The sequence below is a fragment of the Epinephelus moara genome, chromosome 19, assembly GCF_006386435.1.
Source record: "Epinephelus moara isolate mb chromosome 19, YSFRI_EMoa_1.0, whole genome shotgun sequence".
In the NCBI taxonomy this organism is placed as follows: Eukaryota; Metazoa; Chordata; class Actinopteri; order Perciformes; family Serranidae; genus Epinephelus; species Epinephelus moara.
The window spans coordinates 24,663,846-24,682,979 of NC_065524.1; the positions used below are offsets into that span (position 1 = coordinate 24,663,846).

The 19,134-nt window shown below is 40.8% G+C and overlaps 1 long non-coding RNA gene across 1 annotated transcript in view; it reads right to left on the bottom strand.

Annotated features, from left to right (window-relative positions):
* Positions 1-6: 6 nt before the first annotated feature.
* LOC126407132 (uncharacterized) overlaps positions 7-19,134 on the bottom strand; it is a 23,466-nt gene continuing 4,338 nt past the window's right edge. The window contains exon 4 of the long non-coding RNA XR_007571756.1: positions 7-2,863. This is a non-coding gene — a long non-coding RNA (uncharacterized LOC126407132). The remainder of the gene's footprint in view (positions 2,864-19,134) is intronic.

The following is a 19,134-nucleotide window of genomic DNA, read 5'->3' on the forward strand; positions in this document are numbered from 1 at the left end:
AAAATATGATCAAAAAAAGTCATAGTATAGCATGCCGTTCATAATATCATAAAAAAGTCATACTATAGCATGTAGTTCATGATATCATAAAAAAGTCATACTATAGTCGTTCAAAATGTCATAAAAAAAACCTCCTAGTATAGCATGCCATTCAAAATATGATTAAAAAAAAGTTATAGTATATCATGTCGTTCATAATGGCATAAAAAAGTCATAGTATAGCATATCATCAAAAAGTTATAGTATAGCACAACACAAAAAAAGACATTAAAATGTCAGTATTATAAAATAACATGGTGCAACAACAATCACCTGAAGCTCAATACCAGCAAAACCACCGAGCTTGTGGTGGTCTACCAGAGGAAGAGGACGCTCCATGGCCTCGTTGTCGTCCAGAGAGAGGAACCGAAGAGGGTTGACTCATACAAGTCTCCAGAGTCAAATTCAATGGATGTGTTCACATGCTTGGTCAATAAAGCTGATTGTGATTGAACACTAAGTTGTAGCCATGACAGCAAATGACGCCTCAAATATGGATATTGCTGCAAAGAAGAACTCAACTTCTTTAATATGGATACTTCACACACATCTTCAACCTGGCAGCACAGTGTGAATGTGGGCACCCAAGATGAGTGTTAGTATCTCACCAAATGTCCTTCTGTACCTCAGTTATGACATTAAAAAATGGCCAGGAAAGTGTTTTTGCAGAACATTATGATGTCACAGTGAAGCTGACCATTGACCTTTTGGAAATAAAATGTCATCACTTCATCATTTTATCTTATGAGACGTTTGTGTGTTTGGGGTGGCTGAACCTCTATCTTGTGCTAACCAAAAGGTCTCTTTTTCTAATCTGCCTGACACTATGGTATCCATATATTGAAACCTGTCCAGTTGTCTGTAGATGTTTATGGTTAAAGCTATTTTAACTGTATTGGACGACACATCTGGAGACGCAGAGTGCAGTGGAAATTTCTGGTGTGTGTATGTACATACTTGTACAAACAAGTGACATACTTTCTGGGGGCCGAGTGGATGTCAGTCACGGGAGTGGGTAAGCATGGTCCATCCTCTCATTTAGAGCCTGCCAGTCAGCCAGCCACTCAACCAGCCCCTGAACCAGCCAGCCAGAGCTTTTTAAAGGGCCTGTGATTTGACAGAATCCCGTGGGGGGAGACGGGGGGATTAGGATTAGCAGCTGTTTCCCCTCAAACACTGGAGAAGATACGTTATAGCTACACCACGCTGATGGCAAATTAATAGATGAATAGAACATGCGTGCGTCGTCTCAGATAATGTGCTAAAGCTCCCCGTTTCATAAATAGTGAGGAAAGTGTCCTTTTCTTGAACCCGGCCGTGTGGATCTGCTGTCACACACATACTGAGTAGCAGGGAGGGAAGCAAAGGCATATTGCGGCCGTGAGAAAGGTTTAAAACATCATCACTTTAATCTGGGAGCACAAAGCCAGCTACAGATTATGCTTCTGCCTCTCAAGCGATTCTGCTGCAGATCCGGTTTAGATGACCCCCGCTAACACCCTCAGAGACAGGGGCTTTTAACCCCAAACAAACACTGATAGCAAGCAGCCATCAAATGAGAACACACAGTAAGCACACACACACACACACGTTATCCACATCCATGGCATGCACATCAACTGTACCCACCTACAGCATCCAAAAACACACACTCAGAGGACACCCAGAGCACATGCTCACAGCCGCAGACAATAACAGATAAACACACAGGCTTATGTCGGTTCCACTTGCATCCATTTCAGGCTATTAGGGAAGACACGAAAGGCTCAAACTGTTGCGTAGCTAACAGGTTTTGAGGTAAAAATGACACAATCACTGGTGTGAAGAGACAGCACACAATGCGGTCATCCCTGAGACTGTCACAGAGACCACCTGAAGTGAGGATGACAATGTCAAAATAAAGGGCACAAATGCACTTGTGACTAATTCAATCAATCAATCATTTATTTGTCACATGTAATCATACAAGGTACAAGTCCAGTGAAATGCGACTGCATCAGCTCCTTTAACTTGTGCACTGTAATTTAGCCCTTCTTTTTCTGTATCCTTACATTGTTGGCTGCTTTTATTTTATTTTATTTCATTTTTAGATTCGATTTATCAAGTTGAGGATCATAACAATACAAAATAAAGGGCATGGAAGTTATACACATTTTTATAGACATCCTCTTTTCCAACTTATTCACAAACGAACACATAACACATTCTCCACACTTGAAATAAATATATATATATGTACGTCAAAGAATCAGTCAAACAATATGACCAAACTAAACCAAACCAAACAACCAAAAAAAAAACAACAAACAAAAAAACAGACAGATTAACAAAACTCAAAACAGACAAAACAGAAAGAAGAAAAAAATACAAATAAATGAGTGATGGTTCACAGCATCACAGTTCTCAGTGGTTTATTGAGAACATAAGCCTACATAGAGATGTGTTTTGAGACCTCAGTCCATGCTAGTCCATACCACTCCTAAGGGCCCCATCATTTTCAATATAGTCCAGAAAAGGTTCCCAAATGTGAAAAAAACTGAATGGCTGGTCCTTGAGCCAGGAGCTTATGGCTGCTTTTATCTATAACCTCTCCGGATGGTTTTGGTAATCCATGGTCTCTGGTTGTTACTGTCCATGCATCTTGACTCCAACAAGAAGGCCGCATGGTCGCTCCTCCTGAACATGGGTAGCGCTTCAGCTGCCTCTGCATGTTGTATAGCAGTGATCCACAGCAGGAACAGGACAGCACCTCACACTCCCACCATCACACCAGTCCTTATTCACCGTAAAGCACAGGCCTCCTCTCCTGCTCTGCTTTGTTGACCTGGCATATAGAAAAAAAAGTCACCTGGTTGAATGGGCAGTATACAATGAAACGTTAAAGATGTCAGAGTGACCTGGTCTCCGGTTGGTATACAAAACCTACAACACTGAGAACATGAACTGAACCCATACTGTTAATCCGTACCCTAATCTCCCATATTCATATCCCCCTACCACCCTTACTAGAAGTGATAATAATAAAATAAATATTTGAATCAAACATCAGACATACATTGAAAATGATAGTAGTAATAAGGGAAATAAATAAAATAGATAAATAATAAAATAAAATAATATTGAAATAAATAAATAAATGACTAAAATAAAATAAAAAATGAAAATAAAAATAGAATAAAAAATAAAAATAGAAAGCACATAAATAAGAAAAGTCATCATCTGAGTGAATTGTAGCCTTGCTCAATAACTCCATAAAGGGCCTCCAGGTGTCATCGAAGGATTTACCATTGTCTCCAAGGGAAAATCTAATCTTTTCAAGTTTGAGGTGGTTTAGGATCTCCTGAAGCCAGCCAGAAGAGTGTGCTTCCATTTAAACAAGATGAGGCACCCAGCTAACAGAGTTGTGAGAGCCAAAGCACTACTGAAAAGTCTACGAAATTTTAACGACAGCCAGCCAACCCAAGCATACAGGACACAGTGATGAGTTAGTGGCTAAAATTTGGTAATAAATCTCAATGCCCCATGGTACACAGAGTCCAGAGTCTTTTTTTTTTGTATTTTTGTGGATTATTCGACATATGTAGAAACAAAAAAAAAAGGTAGAAGGGGAAAAAATACATATACATACATAAAACATAAACAAAGAAATGCATATACAATATCAGGAAATAAGCGACAATAATACAGTGATAATAGATCAAAAAGCTAAAAAAGCAAATTACTTACATTATTTCAGAGGATGTAGTTTAAGAAACCCATAAATTTAAGTTTAAAGGGATAGTGCACCCAAAAATGAAAATTCAGCCATTATCTACTCACCCATATGCCGAGGGAGGCTCAGGTGAAGTTTTAGAGTCCTCACATCCCTTGCGGAGATCCCAGGAGAGAGGAGGTAGCAGCACGACTCCACCTAATGGAGGCTGGGCGCCCCAGATTAAAACGTCCAAAAACACATAATTGAAACCACAAAATTACTCCATACTGCTCGTCCGTAGTGATCCAAGTGTCCTGAAGCCCCGACATAAAAAGTTGTTTGGAAAAATGTCATTTAAACTCTGTTTTTAGCCTCATTGTAGCATTGTAACTTGGTGTACACAGAAGCAGTTAGAGCTGCAGGCTACAATGAGGCTAAAAACAGAGTTCATATGACGTTTTTCCAAACAACTTTTTATGTCGGGGCTTAGGACACTTGGATCACTACGGACGAGCAGCATGGAGATATTTTGTGGTTTCAATTATGTGTTTTTGGACGTTTTAATCTGGGGTGCCAAGCCTCCATTAGGTGGAGTTTTGTTGCTACCCCCTCTCCCCTGGGATCTCCGCAAGGGATGTGAGGACTCTAAAACTTCACCTGAGCCTCCCTCGGCATATGGGTGAGTAGATAATGGCTGAATTTTCATTTTTGGGTGCACTATCCTTTTAAGTTAGAAGATACATTATATAATATCTACGTAGGTATATCATTGGTACACACAGATATCAACACACATGATAGCCACATACCTAATCATGCATGCTAGCACCCATAAATGTGTGTAGTTACCCACATATTTACTACAGTTCCTGATATTCCATTGAAAATTAATATGGTACGGAGGTTGTCCACTTTATTTTCTATCGTCTGTACAATGGCAGACGGTGCTCATTCTTCTCCATCTTTTCCTTGCAATTTACTGATGTTTACATTTGAAAACCTTGATGGTGCTAGCTAGCAAATGGCTAGCTAAAGTCAGCAAGAGGAGAGTTAACAGACCAGTAAGTTGATTTCCATATCCTGATAAGAGACTCGCAGCTACACGCCACCACCGTCCAAAGCTAACCACAAAAGGCACCACCAAAACTTGCAAAGTAGATATAAGAGCCTAAATTTAGCACAAATTTAGTGAAGCTGACAGAGAGGCAACTGGATACGCCCATGCCTACGTCACTCATCTGCTGTTGACCTTGTGGACCTGTATTACCTGTATTAAAGGAGCTGAAGCACCCTTATGTAGCACACATACACACGCACGCACGCACGCACACACACACACACACACACACTTTTGCTCTTTTACACTGAAGCATCAACCACACAATTAGCTTCCTGTTAGTTAATGACCAGTCTTCTTTATTGCTTATAAAACACCCAAAGGCCACACTGACTGCAGAAAGAATTCATTGCACCCCTGTCTGGCACTTCTGTCCAAATATTTAACTATTTCAGCTCACACCATTGACATACTCTGTATAATTTACAATATTTTCTTTAAAGAAACAGCTAGCTCATTTATATTTAATTGCCAATGTGCATTATTCAGAGCTATCTACACTGAACTAGAACTTAACCTTTGCTAAAGAGAGACAGGCACGAACGGAAATGGAAAGAGGGGGACATGGGAGAGAAAAATGATATTAAAATTGAGCGAATCCGACGGCGGTTCGCCACAATGCACTTGGGACCTGAAGGATGAGTCAGAGAGGAGATGGCCATGTTAAAGAAAATTGTGAAAGCAGAAGACAAAAGGAGGAAGGGGGGATGATTTTTCAAGTGCGAGTAGCATTCTGATTGAACTTTGCTCTTGATTTTGAACTTAAGAGAATCAAATTACAACAATGTCATTATATCTCAGTCAGCCTCAGGAGCACCAAAGCTCATGGAAACGTTATTCTCTGCTGTGACAAGGGTGTTTTTTCTTTTGCCAGTTTTTGCCCAACACTCCAACGAGCCTCAGACTAATTGGTCTCACCCCCACTCCACTTTAGCCATTTGTGACTTTACGTAGAGCAGATCTGGCAGATTTTTTTTTTCTTTCACACTTTACAATTGCAAAACTTAACCACTCAAACCACATGGAAAATGTCCCCACACCCTTAAATAACGGTTCGTGTGTGTGTGTGTGTGTGTGTGTGTGTGTGTGTGAGTGTGTGTGTGAAAAAGAGGTAAAGAGAGTGAGAGCACACCCTGATGTTTCCTGTCTCCAAATAAAGACTGATAGCTTCTGTCGCGCATTTGTGCATGACTACTGTATGTGTGTGTGTTTGTGTGTGTGCTTAGATACACACATTCCACACGTGCAAATCTTGACATCTCACACATGACATGAAAACGTGCAATCAGCTCTTATAGTCGAGATGTTAAAAACCACTGACATATTTAAATATGTCAGTGCATCTACATACGGTGGGGGAGAGCGGGGTCGGTTGGAACATTTTTTCTATCAACATGAAATAACCTTCCATTGCACACAGACTCATTTAACAGTTATGAAAATGATTTGATCCCTCAACAGATACAGGTGTCTAGTAACAACTTATGGAGGTTTTAGATCACAACCCAAACGTTAAAGGTAAAATTTTGTAAATATGAGAGTGCATTTTCCCAAAATAATGCCTCCCTGGGACAGTGGGACAGTGTGAAGGGTTTGGACAAATGTTCTAGGCTAAAAACTATAATTTAAATTGAAAGCAGTATAAATTTAAACACCTTATATTTACACTTGTTCAAGTCTTAGAGAAAAAGGAGACACTTGTAAAATGCTTTCATTTCTATCATTGTCTATTTCAGTGGCACCTTTCACCTCAATGTGGTCACCATGTGCCTCATGTGGTCTATAAGTTTATGTAGGCTATTAAGTTTGTTTCATTTTGCAAACTAGAATTACCGCCTCGCAACTGCACGCCTCCCCGCACCAGTCAAGTTGCATTTGCAGTGCAACACTTCCACGTCTGTGAAAACATGGATGCTTCACACATAGAAGATCTATACAATCACCACAGTTGCAAGATTAGTGTCATCAGTTTAGTGTCTGACCAAATGTCTCCCCTTCTGTTCCTGAGTTAAGACATTGAGTAATGGCCAGAAAAGTGTTTTTGCAGAACACTGTGATGTCACAGTGAAGTTGACCTTTGACCTTTTGGATAGAAAATGTCATCACTGATCATTTATCCAATCATTTGTGTAAAATATACTTAGTAATAGTAATAATAATACTATAATCAATCACTGTACAGTAGTTAAAAAATTAGCACAAACTAGAGCACAGTATCATCATTAAGACGTTTTGAAAAGATTAGTTTTGATGAGTGATTTGAACTAAGAGAGGTCAGTTAGTCTCCAGTGTGTTTGGGGAGAGAGTCCCAGAGAATGCAAATGAATTCTTGAGTTATAGCCAAATATATGTTTTGTGAGGTCACGGTGATCTTGACCTTTGACCTTCAATCACCAACAACATTTGTGCCAAACTTGAAGAAGTTCAATCAAGCCCTTCCTGAGATATTGGGTTTACGAGCATGGGACAGACAGACAGATGTATGGACGGACAAACAACCCCGCAGAGGCATAAAAAGTCAATAACTTGAGAGTTAATAAAAGGTTAATTGTTGAACTCTGCATATTCAAAATATCCTCAGGGGGTACTTCGCATTGGGTCTTATTCAGTGAGGAAAAGCCTTTGTCTTGTTTTTGTTGACTGGTTTGTCAAAAATGTACCTACATGCTGTAAATTTCAAAAGTGTACAAGTCAGACTGTCTCCACTTTGAGGTTGAAAGCGAAGAGGGTGTGGCTGAGTGTGAGCGTGATGAATGGCATAAGCATAGTTGCCATATTACTTGCTAAAAAGGAACTGTCTCAACTGTCCCCCTGTCCTAACCACCCCTGCTCTCCCTCACATATAAGACACACATTCACACTCACACACCACTTGTGCCACCGCCGCCCATTTCTGTGGGCGCTCCAGTTCAGATAAGTCAGATAAATCAGACATGAGGCCATACCTTAAAGCCACCGAGTATTCTCTCTGCGGCACACAGAGCCAGATTGGATCAGACTGAATACACACACAAAGAAGCTGCACAGTATCAGCTCTCATCTCGGCAATGTCTCGCACGTCCTGACGCAACACGGGAGACGTAAACACACCGTTTCACATCATCGCGATTGACCCAACATCGCGTTATATCTGAATGATTTCAACCATGACAGAGACTTCCATCAGATAGAAAATGACAAAGTGCTGAGGTTTCATGTCTGTTCACTTCCTCTGTGATTTCTAGAGAGAGAGAGTGTGTGTGCATGTGTGTGTGTGAAAGAGAGGCCCTATCTGTACTAACACTCACCACTACCACAAATAAGTGAGTGTGATTCATCACTTCCTTCCTATTAAGCATGAACAGTGCAAGAGCGGAGGGTGTAAACCAAACGCTACAGCTCAGAGCGTCACGCCCCTCTGCATGTATGCACTATATGTACAGCATGCACCTGCACGTCTCTATTACATATAAAATACTTGTTTTTATTTGATATAAAGTGCATTTAGTGTGTAGTTGGTTTGCTTTTCTGATCATTCAGTTATTCATGTGTGTGAAGCTTCTGTGCTTGTGTATGTGCAGTGTGTGTTGTGTGTGACAAGGCCTCCAAAAAGTTCTGCTCTCGACCTCTGGTGCCATCTGCCAGTGACAGGGCAGAAATGCAAATCAGATGCAGTCAGATAATACAGCACGCTCGCTCCCTCCATTAGAGCAGCCTACAGAAATAAACTAGGTCAGACAGACCAGCAGCCAGCTGTGTGTGTGTATGTGTGTGTAATAAGGCACATGCGCCTCTCTTTGTGTGGGGAGACAGCTATACATGTGTGTGCGTGGGGGGATGGGTTTCCAGTTAGCATTGAGGGTTCATAATATCCTCACTTGTGATGCTGCACACTGAACAGCTCCAAGTAACATATAGACAAACAGCCGCTCATCCAGTCAGCACTCCTTCAAAGATTTCAGACAGAGAAGGCACTTGGAGGCTGTGTGACGGGGCAAAGGAGCCGGGTGACAAATAAAGGCTCTTATCTGAGGCTGAAATTAGCCACAGCCAGAGCGCAACTGATAGGGAGCGTATTAAACTCTCGAAAACGAACCACCCGGGAGGGTGATGCAACGCAGAGGCAACGCTGGCGTAATGCAGACAGATGCGTCCTCCTCTCTCATATCGCTGCGACGCCTCTGAATTATGAATGAGGCCCCGTGCACCTCTTCAATGCAAAAGCCTTCTCCTCTTCATGCTCACAATATACTGTTTGTTTTCGTTAATGCCTCGCACTCAAACGCAGCCTCCCATCGTCATTGTTGGTTGTGCTAAAAATCTTAAATAAAGGTTAACAGAGTGTTTAAATCCTCTTTGTCTGAGGACAGTCAAATGGCGCACAAAGCAGATGGCATATAGGTGCTGATCTAAGACAATCAGATTGCTTGCTATTGCATTTGAGGAGCTGAACTGATTTATGATTTACAGGGATGCAGCAGCCTTTTGGCAAATGCAGAATTTGATCTACTAATTTAAAGCTTCAGTTTTGTGTCCTTTTATTTGATGCATGCTGATGCTGCAGCACATTCTGTAAGTATTTCATTATTGTGTTAATTCAGGCTGCACATGTAAATCAGAGTGTATTCACCTAAAATACTCTGTGTGTCTTTCAAAATGTAGCCTATCACTTGTTTTAAATGTGCTATTGTCAGAAGATAAATCTAGATTCCACACAGGCATGTCAGGTTTATAAGTTTCTTTGATTCTATGTGATAAACACAGAGCAATATGAGCTGAATAATAAATGACTGCATGCCTTTCAGAATCATTTCAAACGTGGGCCTTCTATTTATAGACGCTCAAACATTTCCTTCTCCAGCTAACTTTCTCTGTTTTCTTTCTTCCTCCATCTGATTTCAGGCACAGATTGTAAATTCGGTCACAAGGGAGGGTCAATGATTCTCATTTCCTGCAGTTTGGTCCTCTTTAACCAAATGACTCTCCACTCCCTGAATTCTCTCAAGTTCCTCTGAGATATCTGCAGCCGCTTGTGTGTCTCTGTGTGTTGGTGTGTGTGAATCTGTGTGTGCCTACACCAGTTCATCATGTGCGTGTGTGCAGCGTGGCATGTGTCTGTAGGCATGTGAGCATGAAGTTAGACAAAAAGGTGACATGAGATGAAAAGGTTAATATTTTCCAGGCTGGTGGGTGGGAGGTGATAGCTTTATGTGTTGATGTGTGAGCGTGGTGTGTATCTGTGTGTGTTTGATTACACAGTTATGTGTATTTTCTGTGTGGGTGAAAAGTTTCATGTAAAATGCTGCTGTGTTCTGAGAAGAGTAGATTCATTTCAGTGAAGTGAATGTGCTGCACAAGATTATTGGTTGGTTATGTGTCTCTGTTTGTTAGTATATGTTAAAAAGTTGTTGAACATTTTCCCTAATTTCTCATGAACTATTGCACCTGAAAGAAATCTGATGCATGTATCCTGTGATTGTCTATCACTGTCTTTTGATTCCAATCCAGATGCAAAATTTCTGAACATTTTCTGTTGTTAGAATAAAGTGAAAGAAAAAGGAAAGGTAGAAGGCCTTGGTTATGCACTCACTGAAAGTCATATTATCTAGATCAGTGACCCCCTTTACACCATGATTTGAAATGTGTCTTGTATCCAGATTGTATTTAGATATGATTTAACCTGATTACATAATATATAACATAATAGTATGTCTCTAGTGTCCACATTGAGATCCAATCGCTGTCAAACTGATATTCCCTTCACCAGGGCAAAACGCAGGTCGATCCCCCAGCACTGCATCCAGTTCATTAAAAAAGGACAAGTTACCGTGTTCCCGCCACTTCTCTTGTTGTTGTCCTTGGCCTCTCTGTATGCCAGTTTCTTTCAAGGTCTGAAAGTTAAAGCCAACATGGAAGTGTCTTAAACCTGCATTCTTTCTAATGGGCAACAGGAAGTGACTCCACTGGCTGTAAAAAACAGTCAGATGGAGAAGCGGGATTTATACTTGTGCATTAGAGCCTACACTGTAGCCTACGCACGTGGCCTACGCCGTTAGGTGCATTTATACTTGTGCGGAAATGTGTCTGTGTCACTCTTTAGTTACACCTCCAAAACACTAGTTGGTGGCGGGGTTTCTGTAAAGTGCTGTAATGTTAAGTCGATTCAAAACACACCCAAAACACACATTAAAAATGGCTTAAAAGCGGCAATTTTAAACACAAGTACACAAATCAGCTTCACTATAACTCGCACCATTCACAGACAAACACTTGTCTTTATCTGGACACATTTTTCCCATAAATACAACATGCTAATGTTCTTAGCATGAGCCTTGGGCATTTTACATTGTATAAATTAGCCTAGTTTCCTCTACTCATATGAAGCCAGGGACAACAGCAACATTTAACAAGGGTAATGTTACAAAATTTGGCTCCGTTACAACTCACGAGGTTCACTGACAAAACAACTGTCTCATACTAAACATGTTTTCCAAACAAATATGACATGCTAACATTATTAGCACAAGCCTATGGCATTTTGCATTGTATAAATTAGCCTAGCATCTAGCAGAGATTTCCTCTGCTCATATGAAGTCAGGATAAATTACACACAAGACTTAAAATGCTATTTTTGTGGAGGATTTATTGTCTTCACAATTTATTGTTTCTTATCTGTAAGATTAAAGTAAATAAAAGTTTTGTTTCCACTGAGGGAAATGGTTTCAGCTTACAAAAATACACAGGAGGTCTGCGTCGTTGTGACGTGTAGTCACATTTCTGGGGAGATGTTCGTCAGGCTACAGCGTAGGCGTCGATTCTACACAGCAGTATAAATCCCGCTTAAGTCTATAATTTATTAGACTTTAAATTTAACATTTTCCTAATGAGTTTATGGGCTCGCTTACTAGTTTCCTGTCTGCTTAAATACAGCATGATATTGACTTTATAACTTATGGTCCCATTTAGAGAAAAAATTGACGTAAAGCAGGTATGCTTTAGGGCTTAGCTACCTTATGATTGACGAGTCGCTATCACTCACCCGTGTACTCGGGTTCTCAGTCAGAACCACCCCTCACTCCTCCACAGCTCCACCCACCTCGTTCAAATATATTCACTTCTGGCCCCCAAAAAAAACAAAATAGCAACAGCTAAAATGCCAAACTCGAGGCTTCAGAACCAATCACAATCCAACAGGCGATGTAACGGTGGCTACGTCCACTTCTTTTATACTGTCTATAGTGTTGTGTGTTTAATTTTTCATTGACATTGCAGTCAGGACCAGTTGTAGCTGTTCTCCATTTGCTTAGCTGTTAGTTTAGCTCCAATCTGATCACAATCTGTCCTCAGTCCTCAGTCAAGTGGTCAAGCACTTACCGACTGCAATGCCATCACATGAGAGGTGTAAAGAGGTCATTGTTACAATATTTTTTTTCATACAATTCAACTTTAAATTTTTAGACAGTTTTGGTCAAGTTTGCATTGCTACTACTATTACTGTAAGGAGCAGCAGCTGGATGTTTCAGGCATGACATATCTATCTTTTTAGCTTACTATTTCAACATTTTATTCATCACTTTTAGCTAATTATTTCTACCATTTATTCATTACTTTGAGCTAAGTATTGACTTCTAGTTAACTGTTTTAACTTCTCTGTTTGCTTTCTCACTGTTAGCTTTTACACACTGACTGAAAAAAAAATGGTATTTTGTACTTTTTCAAATTAACTGCACCTCTCCACAGTCTTACCACACAACCCCTGACTACTCCAGAGGCACAACTTGTGGTGCAAGTACCCCTAGTTGGGAATTTCTGATGTAGATCCCAGCTACAGTTTATGCTGAGGGGCTTAGGGGCTATTAAGACCACAGACATATAAAATGTTCACATATTCTGCATGATGGCAGACTCAGAAATGAGAGAGGCATTGTCCTTGAGGTCAAACGTCCTTTTGAGTAATGATTTAGACAGAGGACAAAGGACTAGAGTGGACCCACTCAGAGAACGGAGAGGACAGGTAAAGGACAGGACAGGCGGGGCTGGACTCAGTTTGGCCTGGCCTACAGGCTCAGCTCAGTCTCCCTGCTGCCGCTCTGTTATGATTAAGTCCCTAACCGGATTTTCCAATACCAATAGTCCCAATAAATCCATCTCTATGGGACATTCAACCGGCATTATTCTTGTCTTTCCTCTGTGCTGGGGAAAAGCGCTCAGCACAGTTTGGAACAAGACATCCAATCTGCACTCCTCTCCATTGTCTCCCCCACCAGACAGCCCAGTGAATGAATGCTCTCGGCCAAATCCCCCCTTCCATGTGCAGACGCAGACTCCCTCGCCCACAGATGTGCTCGGCTCTAATTAGGCAGACCGCTGGACGTGTTGCGGGGGGGAAATCTCTCTGCACAGACATATCGTCTAGTGGCAGCTTTACAGATTTACGACTTTTCATCTAGTTTGTGTGCAGTGTGTGTAAGCTGGTGCTGAGGGAGAGGAAGACAGCGAGATATTGTGGTTGCTTTTGACGATTAAGTGATGAACACAATCCTTGCTTTTAATGTATGGCACAAAACGGCACTCAAAGAAATGTGGGACTGAGTGTGTGTGTCCGTGCTGCAACATGTTGCACAGCTTTGCACAGCCCTGCCATTCACGCAGTTACAGAATGTACAGTATGCTTCAGATCTAAACTTGCTGAGCATTACCCCTGAGACCTGCGTCATCAGCACAGAGGTTATTTCCTGTAGTTGAAGAGCAGCATGACTCTCTTCCTGTTCTGTGTGTGAAGAAGCATCAGGTTTGTCCCACTCAGTCCCAGTTTCGTCTATACTGGACACAGGTTACACAGCAGCAGATACATTTTTGCCTCACATTAGTTATTTCCTCTTTTATTCTTAATGCATTCTAGATATCCAAAATACAGATACCCCTGCCTGAGTTATGCAATGCCACGGTTTCAGCCTCCTGAATTCGAGCACTGAACACAGCGAGCCTCGTCAGTCTGGTTCTTTTTCAGGTGAATGTTTCAAATATTCATTTCAAGGTGGAAAAAAAAGTGAAAACTGTCACGGTGGTTATGTTTAAATGTCAAAGTCGCAGCAGTATAGCTACTCTGAATTGAAAGAGCAAAGCCAAACCCTTTGGAAATATAGTTTTCACATTCACTCTCAGTGCATTCACGGATTATGATTACTACCTGTAGGCCTAAAAGCTTTGGCTCTATAAAAGAAGTGCTGCAGCTCAAGTTAAAGAAGAAGCTCAACCTCAAGGAAGTAAATATGAAATATGAAGCACTCTTCCACAACATGCATGAAATTTTAAATTAACAAATACATAGCGCACTTTAGGGGAGAATATCTCAGAGGGTACAAAACGTGGCACCAACATTGTTGCTTTGCTTGTTGTTTAGAGTTTTGAGTTAACACTGTTGTGACCCAATTTCCCAAAAAAGACACATTGCATCGTGACTATAGTTGACTAAATCTATAAAACACACTATAATGCGACGCAGCATTAATGAACTTCAGCGTGCAGAGGCAATCACAACCAGTGAAGTCTCCTCTTTCTTTTACCCAAACAGAGGAGCTGTTACCTTTTGCTTCCCCGACTCATCTCCTCCCTCTTCTTCTGTGTCCCTGGGGAGACTTTGCAACACGGTCCCTTCCAGCAGCTTCCTCCTAACAACAAAAACATTGTCTTATTCTATTTTATTTTTCCTCCCCTCCATCTCAGTAGAGCTATTACTCTGCCTTATTCTGCATATGACCCGGGGGCGATGGGAGGCGGAACACATTGGCCGTGGATGATAATGTCTTTCCACCGAGCTGAAATCTACGAGCTGCACTTCTCTGCTGGTGGTTTTGCAGCTATTTGGTTTTGTTGCAGTATAGCAGAGTGGCCTATTGGTAACAGTTTTATATGCTGTTATTACATTAAGCATTAGCCCACTCAAAACAGAGAATGAGGCACCAAAATACGAGCGTTTGTGCCAAGAAGCCCATGTCCAACTCATCCACATATTTATTCTCAGAGCTCACAGCTGAGGGAGGAGGCCATCAGGTTTACTTCCTACATTTGAATTGTATGATGTCCATATTATGCTACCGTCCTTTAACAGATCTGTTTTCTCTTTTTTCATAGCCCATTTTATAAACAGTTACTTCTGTTGATAAAAGAATGAATCATAATGAACAAAGCTGCAGAACCAAATGCAAGAAAAAAATCGTTCCGTCATCCCCCCAGCATGGTCTACTTGCTTATTCAAGCTATACAACACATGTAAACTGTTTCAGCTCTGAGAATATATGAAAATAAGTCTGCAGAGTCCACAGCAGGGGCGTAAATATAGACAGTGCAGGCAGTGCAGTTGCACAGGGGCCCATGAGGTGGGGGGCCCATAGAGAGAGTGGGCCCTCCAACAGTGAGGTGAGTGGAGAATGGGCCCTTATGAGTGATTGCCACCTTGAAAATATGCCTGCGTTCAAAGACGAACTCTAATGAAATTAAAGACAGTGCCATTTGCTATATACGCCCTTGAAAAAGGCAAACCCATCTCTGTCATGTTTTTCTTTTTTTGTAAAACAGTAAAAAGCTTCTATAAATATATATAAAACTATAAATCAACTATTTAATCCATTATTTCTTAACTTCTTATTTTCTTCTTATTTTCTTTGTTATATACAGATATGCAATGATGATTGCTGGGTAATACGTATGTTGATGTTATCCAATGTCAACTCTCTGATCATGTCACAGGACGATATGTGCACAATAGCGTGCACTAGGGCCCGTCATAATAGTGGGCACCGGGGCCCATCGTGACTACCTTACACCGCTGGTCTACAGCTATGCTCTAGTGCATCTGTGAGAACATACTTACGCACAGTGGTACTTTGAGCTACATGCTAAAATCAGCAGGCTAACACACTGACAATGATAATAACAAACAAACTGATGTGAAAAAAGCATGTAAAAAATACATTAAAAAACACATAAAAACATGGTACAAAACATGTAAAAAGAATATGTTAAAACAAACACGTAAAAACAAACATTAAAAAAAATGTAAAACACAAAAAAACGAAAACAATATGTTAAAAAAATTGTTAAAAACACATTAAAGAAGACATAAAAAACACATTAAAGAAGACGTTAAAAAAAGCATGTAAAAAAATGTCAAAACATATAATGTTTATGACTTTTTACCATCTTATTTTAATATGTTGGCATGCTAACGTTTGCTTTCAGCACAAAACACAGCATACAGTTGAGACAGATGGAAACGTCATTAAATGTTAAATGGAAATGACTTTTTAGTCTTCCGACCACTCAAAGTACTCCTACACTTCATGTCACATTCACCCATTCATACACACGATCATACACTGGTTGAGGATACCGTACAAGGTGCCACCTGGTACTAAGTTAAACATTGACATGCATTCAATAGGCCCCCAGGTGTGGGGCTTTGAAGCCACTTTGATGTAGTGGCAAAACGTGGAATTACAACTTCTGGGTCCGTCACGTAATGCCACTGGGCCCAAAAAGACTTTTTTCCAATAGAGTTACACTGGGAAAGAGACATCTGTAAATCAGTGCGTCATTTTTTTGAGCGTCACAACCCCCGCAAGATGACATGTTTCACTATCAGGATTTGATCCATTCAGTCTGATAGCATTTCAAAAGTCAAAAAGAGGTGTACAATTAAATAATTTTATTCCCATTCATGTTAGCAGAACGCTAAACTGGAAGTTAGCTGCTCGGCCAGTGGAAGTCTCCAGTGTTCATTGGGCCCTATGGTTCTAGATAATTTCATATTGGCTTCATGCACCTCTAAGCAGCTTTCATGGGAATGAACGGGGCCCCATATCTAATGCTGTATCCAGTTCTCTTTATACATCCATGGCTCTCACACAGTAAGGGTTAAGTATGTTGCCAAAGAATACTTCAGCGTGCTGGCTGGAGGAGCCGAGATTGAACCGCAGATCAGATTAGTGGACGACCCACTCTACCTCCTGAGCCACAGCCACCCCAATAATAGAGATATGCCTAATAATAATTACAGCAGTGGATGTAATAGAATACTATTATTAGTAGCAATAATAGCAGTAATAATAGTAGAAATATGACTGATGGTAATAACAGTGGCAGCAGATATACTAGAATAATATTAATAGTAGCAATAATAGCAGTAATGATAATGGAAACTATGGCTAATAATGAAGTTAGTTTTGCACATATTTGTTCATAAACTTGAGGAAAAAAAATGACTTGATCATGGGACTAGTCAAAAGTTCTGTCTGTCCAACAGTTGTGGAAACATTTAAGCCAGAGGCACCAAAGTTAATGTCATAGTGACGTCTAAAGAAAAGTCAGGGAATCACCAAATTCATTGGCCTTAATCCTCTGGGGACCAAAACAAAATATCATGTCCACAAATTCAACAGTATTTGAGATGTTTCAGTCTGGCCCAAAGGAGTGGACCAACGAAAAGTTCGACATTGCCATCCCTAGAGCCATGCTGGTCACATGGCTAAAAATATTAATTCATAATTTTCCACAACACCTGTGTGTGTGTGTGTGTGTGTGTGTGTGTGTGTGTGTGTGTGTGTGTGTGTGTGTGTGTGTATATCTTGCTCTCTAAGTGGGCCAAATGAGCAGGCAGCAGACTGGTACAAATCTGACACTGGGACTCACTGGGACTACAGTGGGATGAAATCTGATACATTTGCAAAAACAACAAAATCCCACAGGAGCTCTACTTCAATTTTAGTTCTTATTCCCGAGCCAAATACATTTTTCTTAACTTCTGTTCAAAGATAAATTTGCTGTTAACCACACTTGGCAGAGATCGAACAAATATGGCGTATTTTGGGAGGGTTTGAGGTGGAGTTGAGGCATTCGTTTCTTAATGGCACAGACAGAGAGGATTTCCTGCTACAGAATTGGCTTGTATAGCACATTGAGAGCTTCGATAATTCACCCCACAAGAACTTTATAAATCACAAGGGTTTTAACAGGGTGTCTACGGGTATCAGACAGTTAAATTTAATGCTGTTTAAGACCCGTTCAAGACACCTTTTAAGCAAATTTATGGCAAATTTATCAACAAATCATGTTTTACTTATCAGGTAAGCACTGCAGGCAAGTAGTATATGTGGTCCTGTGCAGAGGTAAGTGTTATGTAGGAATATGGTTATTAGAGTGAGTTAAGTATCTATATTTTGCAGGTAAATGCAATGTATGAAGTAAAATGACAGTATTATAGTTTTTTAAAAAGAAAGTCTTCACTCAATTTTACAAAAATAAAATAAAAAAATGAATAAATGAAATAAGATAAAATGTTTGGAGTAGTTAAAGGGCCACTGTGTAAAATGGGTTGAAAACCGTTGAAAACAGTGACATCAGTGGTCAAATTCTAGATTGCAGGGCTCACTCGCTCACCCCTCCCGTCGGGTAAATGACGGTGGCCTCGTAGGGACAAAAAGCCTTGCACAGACATGAGTTTTTCAGGAGTAGGTCAATCTAGCGACGAGGTGAATGTTTATTTAGAAATCTAAACCATGTTACGATATTGTAATGAATCACTCACGAGCAGGAGACCAGACGAGCGTTCGGGAAAAAGGCCAGTTTATTTGAGCACTCCAAAAACTCCGGTAACACTCCAGGGGTAAAAGACTCCGTCCCAAACTCTGACTCTTCTGGCGTAACACACACACATTCTCGTTTACGATACCTAGCGGGCACCCCCTCTCCTCTCTGCTCCGCCAATCTCCAGCCCGCACACTGACTGACAGCGTAGCCTGTAAACAGAGCTCAGCTGTTTATTTAGCCTAGCGATATCTCCGGACTATAGTAGCTCCAATGGACGACTTTGAACGCGATTTTGAAGAGTTTCTTGTAGGGGACACAGACCCAGAGCCATACCTGTTTGAGCCGGAGCATACAGATGNGCAAGGCCCTTGCTATATATATATATAAAAGCATAATTATAAGGCTACGAAAACCAAACGAATTTTATTTTATAGCGATTATACACTTGTATAAACATATTAATGGGTAGAATATTCAGATTCAGATTCAGATTTGACTGTAAACCATGCCAAATATTACACACTGGCCCTTTAAGATTTAAAGGCCTGTTTTCACCGCAGGAACTTTGGGGTAATTTTACGGGGCCAGGGCCGTTGGTGCGTGTCTCCACCGCAGGAACCACCCCCGAAGGACAGAGTTCCGGAACTTTTACAGGGGCTAAACAAGTCCCTGCCTCGGAGTAGGTACTCAGAACGGCCCCGAAAAACTCCTGGCTGGG